We start from the raw sequence: 12605 nt of genomic DNA, 5'->3' as shown, positions 1-12605 counted from the left end.
CTCCTAAAGGGGGTAATAATTGACCAGGAAAAAATGACTTCTCACGAAAGAGGGTAATAATATCCCGGGCAAATAATACGATCTTGCTAAACTCTACAGAATTACAGTATACATTTCTCCTAAAAAGGGTAATAATTGACCAGGAAAAAATGACTTCTCACGAAAGAGGGTAATAATTTCCCGGGCAAATAGTACCCTCTTGCTAAACTTTATAGAATTACACTATACATTTCTCTTAAGAAGGGTAATAATTGACCAGGAAAAAATGACTTCTCACGAAAGAGGGTAATAATATCCCGGGCAAATAGTACCCTCTTGCTAAACTCTATAGAATTACAGTATACATTTCTCCTAAGAAGGGTAATAATTGACAAAGAAAAATGACTTCTCACGAAAGAGGGTAATGATTTCCCGGGCAAATTGTAAACTATAGCTAAACTCGCTTGAAATACACAGTAAATTTCTCCTAAAGAGGGTAATAATTGACCAGGAAAAAATGACTTTTCACGAAAGAGGGTAATAATATCCCGGGCAAATAGTACCCTCTTGCTAAACTCTACAGAATTACAGTATACATTTCTCCTAAAAAGGATAATAATTGACCAGGAAAAAATGACTTCTCACGAAAGAGGGTAATAATATCCCGGGCAAATAGTACCCTCTTGCTGAAATCTACACAATTACAGTATACATTTCTTTTAAGAAGGGTAATAATTGACCAGGAAAATATGACTTCTCACGAAAGAGGGTAATGATTTCCCGGGCAAATTGTACCCTATAGCTAAACTCGCTTGAACTACACAGTAAATTTCTCCTAAAGAGGGTAATAATTGACCAGGAAAAAATGACTTCTCACGAAAGAGGGTAATAACATCACGGGCAAATAGTACCCTCTTGCTAAACTCTACAGAATTACACTATACATTTCTCCTAAAAAGGGTAATAATTGACCAGGAAAAAATGACTTCTCACGAAAGAGGGTAATAATTTCCCCGGCAAATAGTACCCTCTTGCTAAACTTTATAGAATTACACTATACAAGTCTCTTAAGAAGGGTAATAATTGACCAGGAAAAAATGACTTCTCACGAAAGAGGGTAATAATTTCCCGGGCAAATTGTACACTATAGCTAAACTCGCTTGAACTACACAGTAAATTTCTCCTAAAGAGGGTATTAATTGACCAGGAAAAAATGACTTCTCACGAAAGAGGGTAATAATATCCCGGGCAAATAGTACCCTCTTGCTAAACTCTATAGAATTACAGTATACATATCTCCTAAGAAGGGTAATAATTGACCAGGAAAAAATGACTTCTCACGAAAGAGGGTAATAATTTCCCGTGCAAATTGCACCCTATAGCTAAACTCGCTTGAACTACACAGTAAATTTCTCCTAAAGAGGGTAATAATTGACCAGGAAAAAATGACTTCTCACGAAAGAGGGTAATAATTTCCCGGGCAAATTGTACCCTATAGCAAAACTCGCTTGAACTACACAGTAAATTTCTCCTAAAGAGGGTAATAATTGACCAGGAAAAAATGACTTCTCACGAAAGAGGGTAATAACATCCCGGGCAAATAGTACCCTCTTGCTAAACTCTACAGAATTACACTATACATTTCTCCTAAAAAGGGTAATAATTGACCAGGAAAAAATGACTTCTCACGAAAGAGGGTAATAATTTCCCCGGCAAATAGTACCCTCTTGCTAAACTTTATAGAATTACACTATACATTTCTCTTAAGAAGGGTAATAATTGACCAGGAAAAAATGACTTCTCACGAAAGAGGGTAATAATTTCCCGGGCAAATTGTACCCTATAGCTAAACTCGCTTGAACTACACAGTAAATTTCTCCTAAAGAGGGTATTAATTGACCAGGAAAAAATGACTTCTCACGAAAGAGGGTAATAATATCCCGGGCAAATAGTACCCTCTTGCTAAACTCTATAGAATTACAGTATACATATCTCCTAAGAAGGGTAATAATTGACCAGGAAAAAATGACTTCTCACGAAAGAGGGTAATAATTTCCCGGGCAAATTGCACCCTATAGCTAAACTCGCTTGAACTACACAGTAAATTTCTCCTAAAGAGGGTAATAATTGACCAGGAAAAAATGACTTCTCACGAAAGAGGGTAATAATTTCCCGGGCAAATTGTACCCTATAGCAAAACTCGCTTGAACTACACAGTAAATTTCTCCTAAAGGGGTAATAATTGACCAGGAAAAAATGACTTCTCACGAAAGAGGGTAATAATATCCCGAGCAAATAATACCCTCTTGCTAAACTCTACAGAATTACAGTATACATTTCTCCTAAAAAGGGTAATAATTGACCAGGAAAAAATGACTTCTCACGAAAGAGGGTAATAATTTCCCGGGCAAATAGTACCCTCTTGCTAAACTTTATAGAAATACACTATACATTTTTCATAAGAAGGGTAATAATTGACCAGGAAAAAATGACTTCTCACGAAAGAGGGTAATAATTTCCCGGGCAAATTGTACACTATAGCTAAACTCGCTTGAACTACACAGTAAATTTCTCCTAAAGAGGGTAATAATTGACCAGGAAAAAATGACTTTTCACGAAAGAGGGTAATAATATTCCGGGCAAATAGTACTCTCTTGCTAAACTCTATAGAATTACAGTATACATATCTCCTAAGAAAGGTAATAATTGACCAGGAAAAAATGACTTCTCACGAAAGAGGGTAATAATTTCCCGGGCAAATTGCACCCTATAGCTAAACTCGCTTGAACTACACAGTAAATTTCTCCTAGAGAGGGTAATAATTGACCAGGAAAAAATGACTTCTCACGAAAGAGGGTAATAATATCCCGAGCAAATAATACCCTCTTGCTAAACTCTACAGAATTACAGTATACATTTCTCCTAAAAAGGGTAATAATTGACCAGGAAAAAATGACTTCTCACGAAAGAGGGTAATAATTTCCCGGGCAAATAATACCCTCTTGCTAAACTCTACAGAATTACAGTATACATTTCTCCTAAAAAGGGTAATAATTGACCAGGAAAAAATGACTTCTCACGAAAGAGGGTAATAATTTCCCGGGCAAATAGTACCCTCTTGCTAAACTTTATAGAAATACACTATACATTTTTCTTAAGAAGGGTAATAATTGACCAGGAAAAAATGACTTCTCACGAAAGAGGGTAATAATTTCCCGGGCAAATTGTACACTATAGCTAAACTCGCTTGAACTACACAGTAAATTTCTCCTAGAGAGGGTAATAATTGACCAGGAAAAAATAACTTCTCACGAAAGAGGGTAATAATATCCCGGGAAAATAGTACCCTCTTGCTAAACTCTACAGAATTACAGTATACATTTCTCCTAAAAAGGGTAATAATTGACCAGGAAAAAATGACTTCTCACGAAAGAGGGTAATAATTTCCCGGGCAAATAGTACCCTATTGCTAAACTTTATAGAATTACACTATACATTTCTCTTAAGAAGATAATAATTGACCAGGAAAAAAAGACTTCTCACGAAAGAGGGTAATAATTTCCCGTTCAAATTGTACCCTATAGCTAAACTCGCTTGAACTACACAGTAAATTTCTCCTAAAGAGGGTAATAATTGACCAGGAAAAAATGACTTCTCACGAAAGAGGGTAATAATTTCCCGGGCAAATTGTACCCTATAGCAAAACTCGCTTGAACTACACAGTAAATTTCTCCTAAAGGGGGTAATAATTGACCAGGAAAAAATGACTTCTCACGAAAGAGGGTAATAATATCCCGGGCAAATAATACCCTCTTGCTAAACTCTACAGAATTACAGTATACATTTCTCCTAAAAAGGGTAATAATTGACCAGGAAAAAATGACTTCTCACGAAAGAGGGTAATAATTTCCCGGGCAAATAGTACCCTCTTGCTAAACTTTATAGAAATACACTATACATTTTTCTTAAGAAGGGTAATAATTGACCAGGAAAAAATGACTTCTCACGAAAGAGGGTAATAATTTCCCGGGCAAATTGTACACTATAGCTAAACTCGCTTGAACTACACAGTAAATTTCTCCTAGAGAGGGTAATAATTGGCGAGGAAAAAATGACTTCTCACGAAAGAGGGTAATAATTTCCCGGGCAAATAGTACCCTCTTGCTAAACTTTATAGAATTACACTATACATTTCTCTTAAGAAGGGTAATAATTGACCAGGAAAAAATGACTTCTCACGAAAGAGGGTAATAATTTCCCGGGCAAATTGTACCCTATAGCTAAACTCGCTTGAACTACACAGTAAATTTCTCCTAAAGAGGGTAATAATTGAACAGGAAAAAATGACTTCTCACGAAAGAGGGTAATAATATCCCAGGCAAATAGTACCCTCTTGCTAAACTCTACAGAATTACAGTATACATATCTCCTAAGAAGGGTAATAATTGACCAGGAAAAAATGACTTCTCACGAAAGAGGGTAATAATTTCCCGGGCAAATTGTACCCTATAGCAAAACTCGCTTGAACTACACAGTAAATTTCTCTTAAAGGGGGTAATAATTGACCAGGAAAAAATGACTTCTCACGAAAGAGGGTAATAATATCCCGGGCAAATAATACCCTCTTGCTAAACTCTACAGAATTACAGTATACATTTCTCCTAAAAAGGGTAATAATTGACCAGGAAAAAATGACTTCTCACGAAAGAGGGTAATAATTTCCCGGGCAAATAGTACCCTCTTGCTAAACTTTATAGAAATACACTATACATTTTTCTTAAGAAGGGTAATAATTAACCAGGAAAAAATGACTTCTCACGAAAGAGGGTAATAATTTCCCGGGCAAATTGTACCCTATAGCTAAACTCGCTTGAAATACACAGTAAATTTTTTCCTAAAGAGGGTAATAATTGACCAGGAAAAAATGACTTCTCACGAAAGAGGGTAATAATATCCCGGGCAAATAGTACCCTCTTGCTAAACTCTGCAGAATTACAGTATACATTTCTCCTAAAAAGGGTAATAATTGACCAGGAAAAAATGACTTCTCACGAAAGAGGGTAATAATTTCCCGGGCAAATAGTACCCTCTTGCTAAACTTTATAGAATTACACTATACATTTCTCTTAAGAAGGGTAATAATTGACCAGGAAAAAATGACTTCTCACGAAAGAGGGTAATAATATCCCGGGCAAATAGTACCCTCTTGCTAAACTCTATAGAATTACAGTATACATTTCTCCCAAGAAGGGTAATAATTGACAAAGAAAAATGACTTCTCACGAAAGAGGGTAATGATTTCCCGGGCAAATTGTAAACTATAGCTAAACTCGCTTGAAATACACAGTAAATTTCTCCTAAAGAGGGTAATAATTGACCAGGAAAAAATGACTTTTCACGAAAGAGGGTAATAATATCCCGGGCAAATAGTACCCTCTTGCTAAACTCTACAGAATTACAGTATACATTTCTCCTAAAAAGGATAATAATTGACCAGGAAAAAATGACTTCTCACGAAAGAGGGTAATAATATCCCGGGCAAATAGTACCCTCTTGCTGAAATCTACACAATTACAGTATACATTTCTTTTAAGAAGGGTAATAATTGACCAGGAAAATATGACTTCTCACGAAAGAGGGTAATGATTTCCCGGGCAAATTGTACCCTATAGCTAAACTCGCTTGAACTACACAGTAAATTTCTCCTAAAGAGGGTAATAATTGACCAGGAAAAAATGACTTCTCACGAAAGAGGGTAATAAATTCCCGGGCAAATTGTACCCTATAGCAAAACTCGCTTGAACTACACAGTAAATTTCTCCTAAAGGGGGTAATAATTGACCAGGAAAAAATGACTTCTCACGAAAGAGGGTAATAATATCCCGAGCAAATAATACCCTCTTGCTAAACTCTACAGAATTACAGTATACATTTCTCCTAAAAAGGGTAATAATTGACCAGGAAAAAATGACTTCTCACGAAAGAGGGTAATAATTTCCCGGGCAAATAGTACCCTCTTGCTAAACTTTATAGAAATACACTATACATTTTTCATAAGAAGGGTAATAATTTACCAGGAAAAAATGACTTCTCACGAAAGAGGGTAATAATTTCCCGGGCAAATTGTACACTATAGCTAAACTCGCTTGAACTACACAGTAAATTTCTCCTAAAGAGGGTAATAATTGACCAGGAAAAAATGACTTCTCACGAAAGAGGGTAATAATATCCCGAGCAAATAATACCCTCTTGCTAAACTCTACAGAATTACAGTATACATTTCTCCTAAAAAGGGTAATAATTGACCAGGAAAAAATGACTTCTCACGAAAGAGGGTAATAATTTCCCGGGCAAATAATACCCTCTTGCTAAACTCTACAGAATTACAGTATACATTTCTCCTAAAAAGGGTAATAATTGACCAGGAAAAAATGACTTCTCACGAAAGAGGGTAATAATTTCCCGGGCAAATAGTACCCTCTTGCTAAACTTTATAGAAATACACTATACATTTTTCTTAAGAAGGGTAATAATTGACCAGGAAAAAATGACTTCTCACGAAAGAGGGTAATAATTTCCCGGGCAAATTGTACACTATAGCTAAACTCGCTTGAACTACACAGTAAATTTCTCCTAGAGAGGGTAATAATTGACCAGGAAAAAATAACTTCTCACGAAAGAGGGTAATAATATCCCGGGCAAATAGTACCCTCTTGCTAAACTCTACAGAATTACAGTATACATTTCTCCTAAAAAGGGTAATAATTGACCAGGAAAAAATGACTTCTCACGAAAGAGGGTAATAATTTCCCGGGCAAATAGTACCCTATTGCTAAACTTTATAGAATTACACTATACATTTCTCTTAAGAAGATAATAATTGACCAGGAAAAAAAGACTTCTCACGAAAGAGGGTAATAATTTCCCGTTCAAATTGTACCCTATAGCTAAACTCGCTTGAACTACACAGTAAATTTTTTCCTAAAGAGGGTAATAATTGACCAGGAAAAAATGACTTCTCACGAAAGAGGGTAACAATATTCCGGGCAAATAGTACCCTCTTGCTAAACTCTACAGAATTACACTATACATTTCTCCTAAAAAGGGTAATAATTGACCAGGAAAAAATGACTTCTCACGAAAGAGGGTAATAATTTCCCGGGCAAATAGTACCCTCTTGCTAAACTCTATAGAATTACAGTATACATATCTCCTAAGAAGGGTAATAATTGACCAGGAAAAAATGACTTCTCACGAAAGAGGGTAATAATTTCCCGGGCAAATTGTACCCTATAGCTAAACTCGCTTGAACTACACAGTAAATTTCTCCTAAAGAGGGTAATAATTGACCAGGAAAAAATGACTTCTCACGAAAGAGGGTAATAATTTCCCGGGCAAATTGTACCCTATAGCAAAACTCGCTTGAACTACACAGTAAATTTCTCCTAAAGGGGGTAATAATTGACCAGGAAAAAATGACTTCTCACGAAAGAGGGTAATAATATCCCGGGCAAATAGTACCCTCTTGCTAAACTCTACAGAATTATATTATACATTTCTCCTAAAAAGGGTAATAATTGACCAGGAAAAAATGACTTCCCACGAAAGAGGGTAATAATATCCCGGGCAAATAGTACCCTCTTGCTAAACTCTACAGAATTACAGTATACATTTCTCCTAAAAAGGGTAAAAATTGACCAGGAAAAAATGACTTCTCACGAAAGAGGGTAATAATTTCCCGGGCAAATAGTACCCTCTTGCTAAACTTTATAGAATTACACTATACATTTCTCTTAAGAAGGGTAATAATTGACCAGGAAAAAGTGACTTCTCACGAAAGAGGGTAATAATTTCCCGGGCAAATTGTACCCTATAGCTAAACTCGCTTGAAATACACAGTAAATTTTTTCCTAAAGAGGGTAATAATTGACCAGGAAAAAATGACTTCTCACGAAAGAGGGTAATAATATCCCGGGCAAATAGTACCCTCTTGCTAAACTCTGCAGAATTACAGTATACATTTCTCCTAAAAAGGGTAATAATTGACCAGGAAAAAATGACTTCTCACGAAAGAGGGTAATAATTTCCCGGGCAAATAGTACCCTCTTGCTAAACTTTATAGAATTACACTATACATTTCTCTTAAGAAGGGTAATAATTGACCAGGAAAAAATGACTTCTCACGAAAGAGGGTAATAATATCCCGGGCAAATAGTACCCTCTTGCTAAACTCTATAGAATTACAGTATACATTTCTCCTAAGAAGGGTAATAATTGACAAAGAAAAATGACTTCTCACGAAAGAGGGTAATGATTTCCCGGGCAAATTGTAAACTATAGCTAAACTCGCTTGAAATACACAGTAAATTTCTCCTAAAGAGGGTAATAATTGACCAGGAAAAAATGACTTTTCACGAAAGAGGGTAATAATATCCCGGGCAAATAGTACCCTCTTGCTAAACTCTACAGAATTACAGTATACATTTCTCCTAAAAAGGATAATAATTGACCAGGAAAAAATGACTTCTCACGAAAGAGGGTAATAATATCCCGGGCAAATAGTACCCTCTTGCTGAAATCTACACAATTACAGTATACATTTCTTTTAAGAAGGGTAATAATTGACCAGGAAAATATGACTTCTCACGAAAGAGGGTAATGATTTCCCGGGCAAATTGTACCCTATAGCTAAACTCGCTTGAACTACACAGTAAATTTCTCCTAAAGAGGGTAATAATTGACCAGGAAAAAATGACTTCTCACGAAAGAGGGTAATAACATCCCGGGCAAATAGTACCCTCTTGCTAAACTCTACAGAATTACACTATACATTTCTCCTAAAAAGGGTAATAATTGACCAATAAAAAAATGACTTCTCACGAAAGAGGGTAATAATTTCCCCGGCAAATAGTACCCTCTTGCTAAACTTTATAGAATTACACTATACATTTCTCTTAAGAAGGGTAATAATTGACCAGGAAAAAATGACTTCTCACGAAAGAGGGTAATAATTTCCCGGGCAAATTGTACCCTATAGCTAAACTCGCTTGAACTACACAGTAAATTTCTCCTAAAGAGGGTATTAATTGACCAGGAAAAAATGACTTCTCACGAAAGAGGGTAATAATATCCCGGGCAAATAGTACCCTCTTGCTAAACTCTATAGAATTACAGTATACATATCTCCTAAGAAGGGTAATAATTGACCAGGAAAAAATGACTTCTCACGAAAGAGGGTAATAATTTCCCAGGCAAATTGCACCCTATAGCTAAACTCGCTTGAACTACACAGTAAATTTCTCCTAAAGAGGGTAATAATTGACCAGGAAAAAATGACTTCTCACGAAAGAGGGTAATAATTTCCCGGGCAAATTGTACCCTATAGCAAAACTCGCTTGAACTACACAGTAAATTTCTCCTAAAGGGGGTAATAATTGACCAGGAAAAAATGACTTCTCACGAAAGAGGGTAATAATATCCCGAGCAAATAATACCCTCTTGCTAAACTCTACAGAATTACAGTATACATTTCTCCTAAAAAGGGTAATAATTGACCAAAAAAAATGACTTCTCACGAAAGAGGGTAATAATTTCCCGGGCAAATAGTACCCTCTTGCTAAACTTTATAGAAATACACTATACATTTTTCATAAGAAGGGTAATAATTTACCAGGAAAAAATGACTTCTCACGAAAGAGGGTAATAATTTCCCGGGCAAATTGTACACTATAGCTAAACTCGCTTGAACTACACAGTAAATTTCTCCTAAAGAGGGTAATAATTGACCAGGAAAAAATGACTTCTCACGAAAGAGGGTAATAATATCCCGAGCAAATAATACCCTCTTGCTAAACTCTACAGAATTACAGTATACATTTCTCCTAAAAAGGGTAATAATTGACCAGGAAAAAATGACTTCTCACGAAAGAGGGTAATAATTTCCCGGGCAAATAATACCCTCTTGCTAAACTCTACAGAATTACAGTATACATTTCTCCTAAAAAGGGTAATAATTGACCAGGAAAAAATGACTTCTCACGAAAGAGGGTAATAATTTCCCGGGCAAATAGTACCCTCTTGCTAAACTTTATTGAAATACACTATACATTTTTCTTAAGAAGGGTAATAATTGACCAGGAAAAAATGACTTCTCACGAAAGAGGGTAATAATTTCCCGGGCAAATTGTACACTATAGCTAAACTCGCTTGAACTACACAGTAAATTTCTCCTAGAGAGGTTAATAATTGACCAGGAAAAAATAACTTCTCACGAAAGAGGGTATAATATCCCGGGCAAATAGTACCCTCTTGCTAAACTCTACAGAATTACAGTATACATTTCTCCTAAAAAGGGTAATAATTGACCAGGAAAAAATGACTTCTCACGAAAGAGGGTAATAATTTCCCGGGCAAATAGTACCCTATTGCTAAACTTTATAGAATTACACTATACATTTCTCTTAAGAAGATAATAATTGACCAGGAAAAAAAGACTTCTCACGAAAGAGGGTAATAATTTCCCGTTCAAATTGTACCCTATAGCTAAACTCGCTTGAACTACACAGTAAATTTTTTCCTAAAGAGGGTAATAATTGACCAGGAAAAAATGACTTCTCACGAAAGAGGGTAACAATATTCCGGGCAAATAGTACCCTCTTGCTAAACTCTACAGAATTACACTATACATTTCTCCTAAAAAGGGTAATAATTGACCAGGAAAAAATGACTTCTCACGAAAGAGGGTAATAATTTCCCGGGCAAATAGTACCCTCTTGCTAAACTCTATAGAATTACAGTATACATATCTCCTAAGAAGGGTAATAATTGACCAGGAAAAAATGACTTCTCACGAAAGAGGGTAATAATTTCCCGGGCAAATTGTACCCTATAGCTAAACTCGCTTGAACTACACAGTAAATTTCTCCTAAAGAGGGTAATAATTGACCAGGAAAAAATGACTTCTCACGAAAGAGGGTAATAATTTTCCGGGCAAATTGTACCCTATAGCAAAACTCGCTTGAACTACACAGTAAATTTCTCCTAAAGGGGGTAATAATTGACCAGGAAAAAATGACTTCTCACGAAAGAGGGTAATAATATCCCGGGCAAATAATACCCTCTTGCTAAACTCTACAGAATTACAGTATACATTTCTCCTAAAAAGGGTAATAATTGACCAGGAAAAAATGACTTCTCACGAAAGAGGGTAATAATTTCCCGGGCAAATAGTACCCTCTTGCTAAACTTTATAGAAATACACTATACATTTTTCTTAAGAAGGGTAATAATTGACCAGGAAAAAATGACTTCTCACGAAAGAGGGTAATAATTTCCCGGGCAAATTGTACACTATAGCTAAACTCGCTTGAACTACACAGTAAATTTCTCCTAGAGAGGGTAATAATTGACGAGGAAAAAATGACTTCTCACGAAAGAGGGTAATAATTTCCCGGGCAAATAGTACCCTCTTGCTAAACTTTATAGAATTACACTATACATTTCTCTTAAGAAGGGTAATAATTGACCAGGAAAAAATGACTTCTCACGAAAGAGGGTAATAATTTCCCGTTCAAATTGTACCCTATAGCTAAACTCGCTTGAACTACACAGTAAATTTCTCCTAAAGAGGGTAATAATTGAACAGGAAAAAATGACTTCTCACGAAAGAGGGTAATAATATCCCAGGCAAATAGTACCCTCTTGCTAAACTCTACAGAATTACAGTATACATATCTCCTAAGAAGGGTAATAATTGACCAGGAAAAAATGACTTCTCACGAAAGAGGGTAATAATTTCCCGGGCAAATTGTACCCTATAGCAAAACTCGCTTGAACTACACAGTAAATTTCTCCTAAAGGGGGTAATAATTGACCAGGAAAAAATGACTTCTCACGAAAGAGGGTAATAATATCCCGGGCAAATAATACCCTCTTGCTAAACTCTACAGAATTACAGTATACATTTCTCCTAAAAAGGGTAATAATTGACCAGGAAAAAATGACTTCTCACGAAAGAGGGTAATAATTTCCCGGGCAAATAGTACCCTCTTGCTAAACTTTATAGAAATACACTATACATTTTTCTTAAGAAGGGTAATAATTAACCAGGAAAAAATGACTTCTCACGAAAGAGGGTAATAATTTCCGGGCAAATTGTACACTGCAGCTAAACTCGCTTGAACTACACAGTAAATTTCTCCTAGAGAGGGTAATAATTGACCAGGAAAAAATGACTTCCCACGAAAGAGGTTAATAATATCCCGGGCAAATAGTACCCTCTTGCAAAACTCTACAGAATTACAGTATACATTTCTCCTAAAAAGGGTAAAAATTGACCAGGAAAAAATGACTTCTCACGAAAGAGGGTAATAATTTCCCGGGCAAATAGTACCCTCTTGCTAAACTTTATAGAATTACACTATACATTTCTCTTAAGAAGGGTAATAATTGACCAGGAAAAAATGACTTCTCACGAAAGAGGGTAATAATTTCCCGGGCAAATTGTACCCTATAGCTAAACTCGCTTGAAATACACAGTAAATTTTTTCCTAAAGAGGGTAATAATTGACCAGGAAAAAATGACTTCTCACGAAAGAGGGTAATAATATCCCGGGCAAATAGTACCC

This window comes from Thermobia domestica, chromosome 14 (genome assembly GCF_964235325.1).
Source record: "Thermobia domestica chromosome 14, izTheDome1.hap1.1, whole genome shotgun sequence".
Classification (NCBI taxonomy): Eukaryota; Metazoa; Arthropoda; class Insecta; order Zygentoma; family Lepismatidae; genus Thermobia; species Thermobia domestica.
The sequence above is the reverse complement of the archived record's forward strand: the minus strand, read 5'-3'. Positions refer to the sequence as shown.